At 46.6% G+C, this 14124-nt stretch overlaps 1 long non-coding RNA gene across 1 annotated transcript in view; it reads right to left on the reverse strand.

Annotated features, from left to right (window-relative positions):
* Positions 1-738: 738 nt before the first annotated feature.
* LOC140913935 (uncharacterized) overlaps positions 739-14124 on the reverse strand; it is a 102404-nt gene continuing 89018 nt past the window's right edge. Inside the window, exons 2-3 of the long non-coding RNA XR_012159704.1 lie at positions 2276-3798; positions 739-1288 (exon numbers count right to left, since the gene is read on the reverse strand). This is a non-coding gene — a long non-coding RNA (uncharacterized lncRNA). The remainder of the gene's footprint in view (positions 1289-2275; positions 3799-14124) is intronic.

A 14124-nucleotide genomic window follows, 5' to 3' on the forward strand; every position in this document is an offset into this window, starting at 1 on the left:
GGGGTACTTTTCAATGGTGCTGCAAGCACTGGTGGATCACAAGGGACGTTTCACTGATATCAGCGTGGGATGGCCGGGAAAGGTTCATGACGCTCGCATCTTCAGGAACTCTGGTCTGTTTAAACAGCTGCAGGAAGGGATTTACTTCCCAGACCAGAAAATAACTGTTGGGGATGTTGAAATGCTAATAGTTATCCTTGGGGACCCAGCCTACCCCTTAATGCCCTGGCTCATGAAGCTGTACACAGGCACCCTCGACAGTAGTCAGGAGCTGTTCAACTATAGGCTGAGCAAGTGCAGAATGGTGGTAGTGTTGCATTTGGACATTTAAAGGGTCGCTGGCGCAGTTTACTGACTCGCTCAGACCTCAGCAAAACCAGTATTCCCATTGTTATTGCTGCTTGTTGTGTGCTCCACAATCTTTGTGAGAGAAAGGGGGAGAAGTTTATGGAGGGGTGGGAGATTGATGCAAATCGCCTGGCCGCTGAATATGCACAGCCAGACACCAGGGCAGTTAGAAGAGCACAGTAGGAAGCTGTGCACATCAGAGAAGCTTTGAAAACCAGTTTCATGACTGGCCAGGGTACCGTGTGACACCTCTGTTTGTTTCTCCTTGATGAAAACCTGCCCCCTTGGTTGACTCTAATTCCCTGTAAGCCACCCACCCTCCCCCCTTCGATCACAGCTTGCTTGCAAAGGAAATAAAGTCACTATCATTTAAAAAACATGTATTCTTTATTAACTGATTATAAAAATAGGGAGATAGCTCACAAGGTAGCCCGGCTGGGGTGTGGGAGGAGGGTGGGAGGGAAGGAAAAGGCTACTTTAAAACTTGTTGAATGCCAGTCTTCTGCTGCTTGGGCTGTCCACTGGGGTGGAGTGGTTGGGTGCCCGGAGCTTCGCCTCCCCTCCCCCCGCGTTCTTGGGCATCTGGGTGGGGAGGCTATGGCACTTGGGAAGGAGGGAGGGCGGTTAAGCAGGGGCTGCAGCAGCAGTCTGTGATCCTGCTGCCGTTCATGAACCTCCACCAGACGCTAGAGCATGTCCATTTGATCCCGCAGTATCCCCAGCATTTCCTCATGCCTCCTCTGATCTTCCTGTTGCCACCTCGCCTTACGTTCATCGACCACCGTCTTGTAGTCTGCTATTGTGTCCCTCCACACAGCTCTGTCAGTGACAGACGACTGCATGAGCTCAGAGAACATGTCATCGCGTGTGCGTTTTTTTCGCCGCCTTATCTGAGATAGCCTTTGGGACAGAGGAGGAAGGCTTGAATCATTTGCAGCTGCTGGAGGAAAAAAAAGGGAGTGGGGTATTTAAAAAGATACATTTTACAGAACAATGGCTATACTCTTTCACGGTGAACAACACTATTCACATTACACATAGCACATGAGATTTTGGTACAAGTTCACATTTTGCATCTTATATTGAGTGCCTGGGGCGTTCGTGTTACAGATCACACATGCAGAGCCAGGCAACAGAATTCGGCTTGCAAGCGGCCATGGTAAGCCATAGTCTTTCAGCTTCTGCAACCTTCATAACAGCAGCCCCCTCCTTTCCCATACCTAGCAAAGCCCGTTGAGCTGGCCATTTACTGCTGCAGTTTTCCTGTTAACGTGCAGCAGCAGAAACCAAACTAACCCCCTCCCCCCTTCCAATTCTCCGGAATGATCGCTTTTCCCCTCCCCCACCATGTGGCTGGTATCAGGGAAGATCCCTGCTAGCCAAACACGAACAGCTCAGTGCCAATGGCCCCTCCCTCCCACCGGGTGGCTAGCTGCGGGGAGGATTTCTTTTCAGCCACAGGCAAACAGCCCAGTAGGAACGGGCACCTCTGAATGTCCCCTTAATCAACTTGCCCTATTTCAACCAGGTTACCATGAACGATATCACTCTCCTAAGGATAACACAGAGAGATAAAGAACGGATGTTGCTTGAATGCCAGCAAACACTGGGACCATATGCTGCCAGGCTTTGTCATGCAATGATACCAGATTACCCCACCATGCTAGTAGCAAGTAAAGTGTCCTACCATGGAAGACTGAATAAGGCTGCTCTCCCCAGAAACCTTCTGCAAAGGCTTTTAGAGTACCTCCAAGAGATGTACCTGGATCTACCTCCCTGGAAGATTTCTGCTCCATCCCCAGACACGTTAACAGACTTTTCCAGGAGCAGTACTGGCCACGAATGTATCCCAAGTCCTAAGGGCTACTTAATCATTAAAAAACACTTGCTTTTATAACATGTATTATATTTTAAAAGGTACACTCACTAGAGGTCCCTTCTCCGGCTTCATTGGGTTGGGAGGGTATTTCAGTCAGGGTGATAAAAAGATCCTGGCTGTCAGGGAAAACGGTGTGTTGTGTGCTCCCCCCAAGCTTGTCGTCATCCTCATTTTCCCCATCTGCAAAATCCTCAGCCATGGCGGAGAGTATCCCATCCATGGACAGGGGTAGGATAGTGGTGGCGGCCTCCCCTAGAATTGCATGCAGCTCAGCATAGAAGCGGCATGTTTGGGGCTCTGTCCCGGAGAGTCTGTTTGATTCTTTGGTTTTCTGGTACGCTTGTCCGAGCTTCTTAAGTTTTACACGGCACTGTGTTGTGTCCCTGATGTAGCCTCTGTCCCTCATGGCCTCTGAGAATTTTTGAAATGTTTTGGCATTTTGTCTTTTGGAACGTAGTTCTGATAGCACGGATTCTTCTCCCCATACAGCGATCAGATCCAGTACCTCCCGTTCGGTTCATGCTGGAGCTCTTTTTCGATTCTGGGACTGCATGGTCACCTGTGCTGATGAGCTCGCCTGGCCAAACAGGAAATGAGATTCAAAAGTTCCGAGGGCTTTTCCTGTACACCTGGCCAGTGCATCTGAGTTCAGAGTGCTGTCCAAAGCGGTCACAATGGTGCACTGTGGGATAGCTCCCGGAGGCCAATACCTTCGAATTGCGTCCACACTAACTCTAATTCGAAATGGTGATGTCGATTTCAGCGCTAATCCCCTCGTTGGGGAGGAGTAAAGAAATTGGTTTTAAGAGCCCTTTATGTCAAAAAAATGGCTTTGTTGTGTGGACGGGTGCAGAGTTAATTCGGATTTAATGCTGCTAAATCCGACAAACTCATAGTGTAGACCAGCCCTTAGTCCAAGTCACATCTAGTAGTAGCCCATAGTGAGTCTAGTCCTCAGTGTCTCGGGGTGGGGAGGGGGCAGAGACAGCTCTGTATTGTATGTACCAGTTTGGTGAGTATTGTGCTAATCACTGGATGTGGAAGATTTAGAGAAATAGCTGCTAAATGACTCATTTCCCATTAAGAATGAACTTTAGACTAATGTGGCCCCCTCCTGAGCTGGGCTGTGCAATGAGCCAGTACTAATTGTGCCCTAAAGCAGGACACTCCTCCTGGCATTCACACTCTCCCTGCTTTCCATCAGATTTAGCTCATGGTATGAGCTTTCTCTTTCCTCACGGTGACCCCTGCCTTGCGATTTGGCAGTAGTGTGAGTGCAACTTGGGTCAGACAAGGTGCAGAGTGCAGAAACAGGCATCTCCTTTCTTAAGTGACATCATAAAACTGTCCAGAAAATATAAGTTGAGTAGCATGTCTTCTAACAGCACGCGTAGCTCCAGCTTACAGATGCTTTCCTGGCTCTTACCATCAAGCCTCATGAGAGTGTGTCAGGACCATCTTCCAGCAGAGACCTCAGCTCACAGTTTCTGTGGATGCTTGGTTGTTCCAAACAGACTAAAGGGCACCAGATCTGGGCTGGCTCTGAGCATTGCCGACAAGCACTGAAATACCTGCAAGACCATTCAAAATCAAAAACACTGGGCCCCCATCTTCAATTACAATCTGACCCCTTTCCATCATCTGGAAGCATAAAAGAGGCAAAATTAGACCAAAATGTCCCCCCCCCCCAATATATCCTCTGTAGGGGGGTTTCCCAGCCACCACAGAACTGGGGTAAGGGTTCTGCACAAACTCTGCTCCCATGTCGTGGCACAGAGGGCTGATTAGGGAGGTGGGCAAAGAGCAGGGCTGACCTTACCATGAGGCGAACTGAGGTGGCTGCCTCAGGTGCCAGACTGTGGGGGGCCGCACCACTAGGACCCAGAGTTTCAAAGTTTTGGCCCAAGTGATGTGGGGGTGATATTTGAGCTCCCCACCTCAGGTGCCAAAATATTGTAGGCCGCCCCGGCCAAAGAGCACTGTGCAATGGCTATTCTCTGATTGCCATGGCCCAGAGGAGGTACTAGGAAGCAGAGCATAAGATAAAGCAGTCTCAAGGCTGCTTTAACTTACACTAAGATCAGGTTGGCCCTGGAATGCCCTCCTCTTCTACCCCAGTTCCTGCCTTCAGTGCAGAAGTGAAGTAAATGAGAATCAGGCCCTGTGAATTTAGAGTTTGCAAATAAGAAATTCTAAGCGGCTCAATTAAAGTTAATGAAAAAGGAAACCTCTGTTTGGTATGAAGCACTTGGGTGAATAGCGGTGCTGAAAGAAGAGAAACATAACACACATTCTCTTAATCCAGATGTGCATTTCCTTCCCTGAGCAGTTATTATTTCACTGATAATTAGTGCACCAGGCAAAGTTTTACTGCTAACCTTTGGAAAAAATGTAGAAGTGTTTTGACAAAATGTCAAATACAACCAGGACGCATAGGCCTGAAAACAATCCATAAATTGTTTTATAGACTAGGATATTACAGACTAGCAGTTACTAAGGGAATTTCTCTGCAGAAGGAAAGGGAAACCAACTCCTGTCAAAGCCCAGGGAAATGGTGGAGGAAGGTATTCCGAAACTCAAATATGGCAGCATGAGTCTACAAGGAATGTACTCCACAGTAGTGCTATTGCAATGGGAAACCATCACTCCCTCTACAGTTAAAAGATATCTCCTAAAAATACATTAGAGAATCCTTTATTAGGTTAAGGCATTTATAAAATCAGTAGCCACTTTACCTTGATCTCCAGTTCTGGAAGCGTACTGTAGTATTGCCAACCTCAAGCATTCAGAAATCATGACTCAGGGCCCATAATCATGACATTGGCTTGAAATTCATGAGTGTTTTTTAAAAAAGAAATAATATATTTTGGATCCTTTTTATTTGCCTTTTGGGTGTTTGAGCCTTTAGGGTCCACTTTCTTTTCAAACTTTTCAATAACCACAAGGGTTTATCTTTTTTGAACAAAAGCTTAAGAGACTCACATAATCACTTGACTCCAGCAGCTGGGGCTTTCAGCAAAATTCCAATGAGCCCTATGATACATTTGCAAGAGTTAGAAACAGTGGGAACTTCTTGGCCCATGTGATAGCACAAATGCTAAGCAACAAACAAGGAAACTGAGACTGGTTAATAATGTTACTTCTGAAAAGCCTTTTCTATTCTGAATTGCTGGTCCTAAGACTAATAATAACTAATAATAGTAATAACTGGATGCTCCATGGCCTTCGCCTTGGGCAGTTATTTACCCTTGGGCAAAGTGTGTGCCAGGCGCCACCGTTCTGATTGGATAGTGTTTTTCAGCCTCTGCACAGCTGTAAATTACAATACAAAGTGCCAGACAGTGGGCCTTGGTCTACATATGCCTATGTACTGCTGTCCTCTACCAGGCGGAATATTTCAGTCCTGTTCTAGTAAAGGTTCCCTATGCAGGCTTCTGTGCCAAAGGTCACGAGTTCGAGTCCCGATATTGGATCTACGGAGATGGCAGTTGATAAGAGCTCTGTATTTGATTTCAGATGCATAGGCTATGTCCCTGTGATGCTCCCCAGGGGTTGTGCGGCACCTTGCCACTACCTGTCCATCATGAAACAGCCTTGTTGGTACCTGCTGTAGCTCAGCTCCTTGAAACCAACAGCCTTCAGTCATACAAGCAGTGCTTTCCACACCTCTACAGACTTCATTCCCCCCAGATCTGGCTAGGAACAGGCACAAACCAACCCCTCAGTTCCTGGTGCATTGCAGCCTGTCACTGGATGCTCATAGAAATTACCAGGTAATCAGGGGTATAGTTGGGGGGGCATTGCTCCCCCTAAACTGCAAGCCTCAGGCAGGCATGGAATTGGCCTGACTGGAGCTGCCCCCCCCAAATACAGAAGTCAGACTATGCCTATGCAAGTAAGCTGCCCCAAAGGAACAAGTATGTACAATATGACTGGTACCACTCAGGGCCCGCTCCTCTATGAGCGCCACACTAATTGACTTGTAGTGAAAACAAACAAAAAAGTTTGTTAACAAAGATAAAGATTCAAGAGACAGTGAGCAACCACCACCACAGGTTACATATAAAACAAAAGATGTAACATGCTTCTTAGAGTCTAAACAACTTAAAATAGCCTAAAATCCTTGTCTAAAGTAGTTTCTCACCCAGAGCAATCTTCCAGCATCACCAACCCACAGAGGCAACACAACTGTTGATAGTGGGGAGGGCAGGCCACAATTTAAAGGTTGGGGGAGGGGCATGTGACTGCACCATGGTCATCTCTGGGTACAGGAACCTTCCAGCTCCACCTTCCTGGGCCAGGGCAACCAATCCCGGAGCTTCTGCGCCCTCATGGACACCTCACGGAGGAGAGGCACAGGCAATGTCCCTAACTCAGGCTGAGCTGAGGGAACCTGCTCCTGGTGTTTTCCCAGAGGACCCACCCCCCCCGGACCAGGGCCACCGCTCCCTCCCCAGCTGGGTTCTCACAGGCATGGCGCTGCACAGATGTGGCAATCTGGAGCATCCCTGGCAGAGCAAGCCCTGCAAAGACAGCTTGGCTCTTGCAGAAATCTGGGGGACGGAGGGGAGGAGAACTTGACCCTGGAAGCCCACCCTGTCGCCTCTGCCAACCCACATGGCTGGGATCCAATGTTCATGGAGCCAAAAAGCACTGTCTTTTTTGCTCCTTCAGTGATGGACAAGGAGTGCCTTTTTGCCTTCCCCTTATATCCCCAAAGTTCACTGTCTTTGCAGCTCAGAGTCAGGATAGCCCTGTCATTCAGTCTGTGGTGTTTTGGCTCCAAGGTGCATACTCCTGTGTGCACAGATTTGGCTTCCATTGTGTTGGCTCACAATACTTAATTTACATTTCAACAGATAGAAGGATAAACATCTCTGGTCTGGCAGGAAACCAGTTTTTCCACTTCCGCTGGTGAGTAACACCTTGGTATAACATATGTTCAGTATGTAGGCATGACTTTTTAAATATCATCATATGTACATTTCACCAGCATGATCCCGGCTTTCACTAAGGAGCTCAAACATTCTTTATAGATAAATACCATGACAGCAGTGTGTAAAGGGTCATGAGCTTGTCAGGTCTAATAGGAATTACTGTGAAAGAACAGTATCAGAGGGGTAACCTTGCTAGTCTGGATTTGTAAAAGCAGCAAAGGTGCCACAGGACTCTTTGCTGCTGTTACAGAACAGTGAATCCTTTGCCAGCTGGTAGTGAGTTCTTAGGGTCACAGTAACCCTTTATATGAAGTTTCAGAGTAGCAGCCGTGGTAGTCTGTATCCACAGAAAGAACAGGAGTACTTGTGGCACCTTAGAGACAAACAAATTTATTCGAGCATAAGTTTTCGTGGCCTACAGCCCACTTCATCGGATGCAAGTGAGCTGTAGCTCACGAAAGCTTATGCTCAAATAAATTGGTTAGTCTCTAAGGTGCCACAAGTACTCCTTTTCTTTTTGCGAATCACTACAAAAGTTTTTTTTTCTCCTGCTGATAATAGCTCATCTTAATTAATTAGCCTCTTACAGTTTGTATGGCAACTTCCACCTTCTCTCTGTGTGTATATTTGTTCTTACTATATGTTCCATTCTATGCATCCAATGAAGTGGGCTGTAGCCCATGAAAGCTTATGCTCTAATAAATTTGTTAGTCTCTAAGGTGCCACAAGTACTCCTGTTCTTTATATGAAGTGTGACTGCTGATGCTTGCCCCATGAAACTTAATTTAGGACAGAACCCAGTGACAGGGAATCAACTTCTCAAGTTGCAGCCCTGTGATAGCTGATACAGAAGTTTAATGGTGCTCCTCATTTTTGGGCTCATACACTTTGCCAGAAGCCGAGCCCACTTCAGAGCTGACTCAACAGGATATCTTTGAGCATTTGCAAACTCCCCCAAATAATACATCTGGAGTCAGTGGTAATAGTTAAGCAGAAATCCCTGACAATGGGCCATATTCTAGTCTTGATCTGTGCACAAGCTCCTGTTGTTGTTAGTGGGAGTTCTGGAAATGGAAGAAGAATAGAACACAGGCCAAGAGTGGAAGGACACATGCCAGAACTGTGTGAGGGATGTAAAAAACTCTGGTACAGGCTGTGTGGGGGAGGGGGGGGCTATAAAATGCTGGATCCACTGTAGTCAATAGGAGCTTTGCCATTGATTTCAATGAAGCCAGGATTTCATCTCTCTGTGGAAGCCATTAGATTTAATCTGTTAATTTCAGAGTAAACAGCCCAAATAAGAGATACTGTTTGTGGGCAGTGGTGATGGTTGTGGGAGATTAATTCAAAGACTCCAGAGAGTCTGCAAAACAATTGTCCAGAGCAGCCCGGACAGCTCTTCAGTTTTGATTTATAGCCACTCTGTGGCAAATTACTGAGCTTCTCATTCATTACGGCACATTGGCCTCTCCACTAATGCACAGATCTCGTAACGCGGGATGTTTTCACCTCCCACATAAAGAGCAGTAGAAGCTCCGTGCTTCAGCCCAGCAAAAACGTCCTCCTTGCCGTCTATCCCACAAGCCCTGTAATTAGCATGTTTGTCCGAGGTGTGCATCCATCGGTGTTATCGGCACAGTTGGCTCGCCTCAGTCTTGTGCTGACACTTCAGTAAAACAAACTGGGCAAGGCCCGCGGGGCCAAAGGCAGCCAAACAGAGGTCTGGCAAGAGGTCTGCCAAGCCAAACAGCTGAGCCATTAGATTCACTTGAACAAATCTGGGAAAAACCCACAAGATTAAACAGGAAGGAGCAAGGCTCTTCTACTTCAGCACTCTCTGCTCCATGAGTAATGTCAGGATCTCACTAATGACGGGAAAGAGGATATTATCCCACCGGGACAGTCTTGTATACAGCGTTACCTATCCAATCCATTAGACTTCCTGCTCTTGTCATTTTGATTTCTATAAAGAGGGCTTGCGTGTTGTCACGATATTTTAAAGAAATGCTTTCACGGTTTACAAACCTGTCCATCTTCTGCTCCCAAGTACAAGGTGCACCTCTGAGCCCTGCCTTCTCCATCCCTAAACTCAGAGCAGCATGTGCATTAGCCCCCCTACCCCAACCAACTCAACAAAATCCCTATACTGCACACACCCAATTCTCCCCCTGGGAAGAGGAGGAGCAAGAGTGACTGAGCCACACGTTACAGATGAGTCATGGCACTTACAGCAGCACTGGCAGGTGCTCAGATCCCACGGTGATGAAGGGAGGAGAAGAATCCATCCAGAATAGAAGAAACCTCTGTCTTGTTAGGGCAATATTTTCAAGCCTCTGTGTTTGAAGTTAGGCTCCTAAATTGACATTTAGGTAGCTAGATAGGAGTGGCCTGCTTTTCCCACTAAATTCCATGGCAATTGTGGGCACTCAGCAAACCTAAAAATCGGGCCGGTTTTATTTAGATGCCTAAATGTGGATATGGGAGACTAATTTTAGATACTGGGGTTTGAAAATTTGGGCCCAAGGTATGGTAAGATGCACAGTGAGAGACCTTTGTGTAGAGCCATTCTGCTACTCCTACAATATTCCCAGAGTGGGGGTAAAATGGTATACCGAGGCTCATATGATACAATTAGACCTGGACACCACTGATCTGGAATGTGGCATCTGAGATAAATATGGCAATTTCCTGCTACATTGTTGGGAGATCTTCCTGTATTAAGTTTATGCATCTTTGTGAGACAGGGATTTTCTCCCACCTTGCCTGGGGGATGGTGACCACACTGCCTCAGGAACTAAGAACAGTGGAGGGTGATTAGCAAATTCTCTCAGGCTGTGACATCTCTGTAGAGCTATCACTGCCTGGAGAGGCTTGCATAGGGCAGTTCAAACTGGATTCTCCAGAGACCAACAGACAAAGAAAGGACTTTGGGATAAATAGCCCAGTTTAAATTGACTCCGGGCCTTCTTTCTGATCCAGCAAATGGACAGGACCTTCTGTCCAACAGGGCCCCCCAATCCTTCCTGTGAAGAGTTAGGAGGACTTTCGCCTACTAAACCCCACAGAGATGGTGACCTCTGGTAGCATTCATATAGGAACTTATATGGTTTTTAGTATGTTTTCTCTGTAATGCTTTCACCTTAAGAATAAAATGTGCTTGCTTAGAAAGAGCTGTGAGGAAACCTATAGCTATAGTCATTTAGGCTGTTTATAGCCTTTGAAGAGTTAACAAAGCACAAACACTTGCCTGGTTAGGCAGTCTGGCTTGCTGGGAATAACACAGACTAGGCAAGGAACTGGGCAGCCTGGAAAAAACCTGATCAGGAGGGCAAGAGACACAGGTCTCCACCCAAGAGAGGTGACAGCGGAGGAGCTGGGAGCCTAGAGTGGGTGCCACTGTTGGTCCACAGAGGGGGACTACAGATGGAGGTGAAAATAAGCTGGTCTGGTACAGCGTACCGGCAAGAGCCAATATGCCGTGCCAGACCAGCTTCCCCAGGCTGACGATTTAAAGGGCCCAGAGCTCCCTGCAGCAGCCAGAGCCCTGGGCCCTTTAAACCGCCTCCCAAACCCCGCTGCCAGAGCCCTGGGGTAGCGGCAGCAGGGCTCTGGCGGTGATTTAAAGGGCTGCGGCTCCAGCTGCTGCGGGGAGCCCCAGGCCTTTTAAAACGCTGCCCGAGTCCCAGGGCTCCCAGCCGCCTCTGCAGCTGGTAGCTCCGGGGGTGATTTAAAGGCCCCGGGGCTCCCAGCCACAGCTGGAACCCCAGGGCCTTTATATCTTGACTTAAAGGGCCCAGGTATTTAAAGGCCCTGCCTCTTCTGGTTGAGGCCACACACCCTGCTCAGGACTCTGGCGTACCAGTAAGTCCTTTAAGTTACTTTCACCCCTGAGTACAGGGGCCATTGCCCTGCACTGTGACAGCAACATTTACACACTTAAAGCCTGACAGCAGCTTTCATTTCACATTTCAATCTCTGAAAGTGCAATGCTGTCCAGCAGCAAAGGGACGATTTCTAGATCCATAAGCCATCGATAGTGGGGTTGGGAGAGCCCCTGAAAGGTGGCAGGATCCAAGCATAAGACTAGAACACCAACCCACATTATACCACCCGAAAAACATGGAACAGGGGGTGGGGGAAGCATCAAGAACACAATAATGCTGACCTTAGCTGGAATAAACTTCCACTCTTAGCTGGAATCACTTCAGTTCTTCCGCGGCCACACACATGCAGTCATTAGAGGGTATTTTGGCTGCATGTGTTTTCTTCTTTTCCCACATCTGTCAGCTAAACCGGAGATCCACAGGCAAAGCGGAGCACTCCAGAGCATGATGGGGATTTCTGACATGCTCTAATGGGCTTTGGATCCATACAGCAATGAATTAATCACATTACAGAAAGAGAGGAAGGAGTTTCATTTGTGCCAGATATTATGGTGCTCCAGCATTATTTGCTTTGGGTACAGTTTTACTCATCTCTTCTTTACAGCAGCTTTTCAAGCAATGGAAATGAGAAGCACCTTGCCCAGCCATGAATTATCTGAGAAATATACAAGAATAAATCTAGGATCATCTGTGAAAACATCATAGTTCTGAGAGAAGGTGTGACGTTATTAACATAAACTGGGACCATATAAATCATTGTTGCAACCAAGGTCCTGTAGTGGCAACAAATCTTGTATAAAGGGGGTCAAATGAGGTGTCTAAGACAAGGTTATGGTTTGCTGGTTATGATTATGCTGTCTATATGTGTGTATCATTTTTGTAGTCAAAGTTATGAATATTGGCTCTATACTGTCTATATTTCAAACTTGTGCTATGCTTCGGGGGAACACTCCAGACAAGTTGGTGTCAGCTCTGCCTAGCCTGCTTGATGGCCCATTAAGGACCATCAGCTATACAATTGACCCATTGAGAGAAAGCAGACACACCTTGGGACTCAGCAAGGTATGCAGGGACATGCCTATGGACAGAACTCTGAGGTTTTTCCAGGCCATGTGATGGACAGCTTGTCTTTGGAACAAAGAAAGAAAGACAGACCACATGGCAAGAGAATATGAAAAGCTGCTGCAGCTCCTCGATCTTGTCTTCAATCCTGCTTCTTACCTCTGGAGGGACTTTGCTACACTGAAGCTTTGAACCAAGGACTGAAAGACCCATCCCAGCTGTGGATGTACTCCAGAAACTTGATTTGAACCTGCAGTCTATTCCATCACTGCTACAAGCCTGAACCAAGAACTTTGCCATTACTGTATGTAATGGATTCCATTTAGCCAATTCTAGCTCTCATCTATATCTTTTTCCTTTTATGAATAAACCTTTAGATTTTAGATTCTAAAGGATTGGCAACAGTGTGATTTCTGGGTAAGATCTGATTTGTATATTGACCAGGGTCTGGGGCTTGGTCCTTTGGGATCGAGAGAACCTCTTTTCTTTTACTGGGGTATTGGTTTTCATAACCATCTGTCCCCATAACGAGTGGCACTGGTGGTGATACTGGGAAACTGGAGTGTCTAAGGGAATTGCTTATATGATTTGTGGTTAGCCAGTGGGGTAAAACCAAAGTCTTCTCTGTCTGGCTGGTTTGGTTTGCCTTGGTGTGCATAGAAACCCCAGCCTTGGGCTGTATCTGCCCAGCTTGAAGCAATTTGTCCTGAATTGGCACTCTCAGTTGGGTCCCACCAGAACCAGCATTGTTACAGAAGGAAAAGGAGTGCATTTTTCCATTAGTTACCTTTCGAACACCATGCCTGACTGAATGCACTGGAAGAGAAATTGCCCATCCAACATGTGAGGAGCTTGTTTAGATTGTGACACACGCTGATTTCACTGACATAGGTTGAGACTGATCTTCTAGAACAAAAATAAGGTTCACAGACAAACCCGATTTTGCAGTAACACCTGTTTTCCAGCAGTGGTACTCCACTGGTTTCAATGGAGTTACTCCTTCAAAGCAGTCTAAGTCAAGTCAAAAGTCAGGTCTGTGATTTTAAACTGTAAAGGCAAGGAAACGCTAACTCAAGTTCTTCAGCCATGGACACAAATACCTGCAACTGGATATACAAAGGACCAATTTGCCTGCACAAGTGCCGGGGTGCATGCCATTTTTGCATATACACCTTGATCACTGCTTTTTGAAACAAAGGTTTGCAAAAAGTGCTCCAATATTAACAACCTTAGTTAGGGAGATGACCAGTAAACCCTGCTGAGAGTTTAGTACCCAAAATAAGGCACTTTGAATTTAAAAATAGACAAACTACAGTTACATTTAGCCCATGAGAGAAGGCTGGCTGTTGCCAGAAAACTGACCATGTGTTTCGGAAGTGCAGATCTGACCAAAAAAACAAAAAGAAAACCAGACCAGATCCATATTTATGATAGGGATTAATTTGACAGAATCAGGGCAGTCCAGATGGTGTGCAGAGAATCACTGAGGTTTTCAGTTTAAGCTCTTAAAAAAAAAAAAAAGAGAGGTAGGAAATAGCTTAGTTTTATGCCTCTCATGGCCCACTAGATGTGGCTGACCAACATACCTTGTCCTGACCTTGTCCTTGATAAAGTAGAATTTTTAACCATAATCCAGCTTGCTTTGTGACTCCATATAATACTACTACACAAGCACAGTAAGGCTCTGAGTTTTAGATTTCTCTCAGAGGGCTAGCATGCCTCTGCTGAAACACACTGTTAGAATTAAGCCCTTCCCAAGGAAGCTCATCTGATACCATCACCAGATTTAAGGGTATATCTACACAGCAAAAAAGACCTTGCGGCAGCAAATCTTAGAGCCTGGGTCCACTGAGATTCTCTTCCCCCTTGAGGTTTCAGAGCCCAAGCTCGAATGTCTACACTGTTCTTTTTAGCCCTGCAGCATGAGTCTGAGTCAGTTGACCAGCGCTCAGATACTTGCTGCTGTGAGGTTTCGTTTGCTGTGTGGCTGTACCCTAAGATAAGAAAAACTAGC

This window comes from Lepidochelys kempii, chromosome 6, assembly GCF_965140265.1.
Source record: "Lepidochelys kempii isolate rLepKem1 chromosome 6, rLepKem1.hap2, whole genome shotgun sequence".
Classification (NCBI taxonomy): domain Eukaryota; kingdom Metazoa; phylum Chordata; order Testudines; family Cheloniidae; genus Lepidochelys; species Lepidochelys kempii.